This window comes from Sminthopsis crassicaudata, chromosome 3 (assembly GCF_048593235.1).
Source record: "Sminthopsis crassicaudata isolate SCR6 chromosome 3, ASM4859323v1, whole genome shotgun sequence".
Taxonomy (NCBI): Eukaryota; Metazoa; Chordata; class Mammalia; order Dasyuromorphia; family Dasyuridae; genus Sminthopsis; species Sminthopsis crassicaudata.
The window spans coordinates 650,616,897-650,618,666 of NC_133619.1; the positions used below are offsets into that span (position 1 = coordinate 650,616,897).

Sequence of the window (1,770 nt, forward strand, 5' to 3'; positions counted from 1 at the left end):
TGATGGAGAAGAAGGCTGGAGAGAGGGCTGTGCACCAGACGCTGGGCCAAGAGGCTGAGCTGGAAGGGAACGTGAAGGTTTTCAGGAGGGGAGAAATGGTGCTAGGAGAGCTCTGCACCCAGCCGTAGAGGCCGGGAGCCTCCCAGGCTGGGGAGCTCCGGGACCTCCCCGCTCCGAGACAACAGGGGAGGAAAGCCAGGGGCTCGGCATCTCGGCGGGAGAAGCAGAGAAGGAGGGGAGGAGGTTGGGCAAGAGTAGAATCTCCTGGCAGAGTTCTAGAATGCTTGTGAAAGGCCTGGTTTGTGACCTTTTAGGAACAGAGGTGCTGGTCACTGAGGGCAAGATGTCTTCAACAGCAGGTTCTGCTCCTTTCCTTGCTGGGGTGACTGACGGGAAAGAAGGGGCTCCGCGGTTCCAGGATGCCTAGAGTTCGGGAAGCGTTTGGCAGAGTCGCCCGCGTGACCCTGCGGATAATATAGAAGCCTCACTTAAGTGAATTCAGACATGGCGGGATAGCAGAGCCGCAAGAGCCATCAACACATGGACCAATATAAACCTGTAAAGTCTCCTCTGAGTGAGTGCTCCCCGACACTCCCTGGGCTTTCCCCCAGAGCCTCACCTGCAGGCGAGGCGGGAAGGCGAGCGGCTCGGGCCACCCAGAGCTGGGAGCCGGGCAGCGCATGGCCCACGGGGGGGATGAATGGAAAGGCCTCCACTGGGGTCCGAAAGCCCGCCTGGAAAAGTCAGGAAGGGTGGAAAGAGCGGCAGGAAAAGCCAAAAGACCTGCAGAGGGGAGGCCCAGGGCCGGGCCCTCTGAGGGAGCACAAAGGAAGGGGTGCCGAGTTTGGGGAAGGGAAGAGTGCAGTGTCCCGGGCTGTGCTCTGGGTGGGCGCCATGCTGAGAGCCCCCCAGGCCAGGAGCAAAGGGCAAAACCTTGTCACAGAGCTATGGGGGGGGGCACTTCCGAGACCCCCAGAAGGGATTCTCTCCCAACCGCTCGTCCCCTGCGTGCTGTTGTCCCCTCAGGCCTCATCCGCAAGAACTACACCGTGACTGACATCATCAAGATGGGGCTGGCCGCCATGGCCCTCACCGCCCTGGGGGCCCTGCTGGCCGAGGACTGGTACAGCCAGAGCCGGACCAAGAAGGGATCGGGCGTGACTCTCAATAAGAAGTTTCCCAGGGCCAAGAAGAAGGTATAACGTGGTTCAGCCGGCGCGGGCAGGCGGGGAGGGGAGGCTTCCCTCCCTGACGGGGTCCCCCGCCCTCTGTACCCTCTGTAACTCCTCCCTGTGTGAGCCATAAACGTTCTCTGAGCATAGACGTCCGAGCCCTGCCCTGTGCTCCCCCAAGGGTGGGGATGGCATTGCTATGCAGGTGGGTCACTTCCCCCTGGGGCAGCCCGGCCCCACTCCCTGAGCAGTGTGGGGGATGCGGGATACATTCTTCTGCAGGGACCCTCACGGCCCCCCACCGGGGACGCGTCCCGAGCCAGCGGAGTCCGGGCTCTGCCCCCTCCTCGCTGGGTGACCCGTCCCCTCTGAGGCCTTGGCTCCCCCTTTGGTTGAGTGATGGGGTCGCCATAGGTGCTGTTGGGGGTCCCACGCCTCTCTGAACCCCCAACCTAAGGTAGAGGGAGGTCACAGTAGTTGGGCTGCACGGGGCAATGGTGACTGCGGCCTTCTGGCCCCTGGAGTCCAGGAGTCTTCAGAGGGTCCCCTTCTAGACCCCAGAGGAAGGGGAAGAGGCAGGACACCGTAGGGGACCCCC

The 1,770-nt window shown here is 62.7% G+C and overlaps 1 long non-coding RNA gene across 1 annotated transcript; it reads left to right on the forward strand.

Moving 5' to 3' along the window:
• The first annotated feature begins 308 nt into the window (after nucleotides 1–308).
• Nucleotides 309–1,323, forward strand: LOC141564647 (uncharacterized). The gene is made up of 2 exons (XR_012488672.1): nucleotides 309–574; nucleotides 1,027–1,323. It is a non-coding gene; the product is annotated as an uncharacterized LOC141564647 (long non-coding RNA).
• Nucleotides 1,324–1,770: the final 447 nt, after the last annotated feature.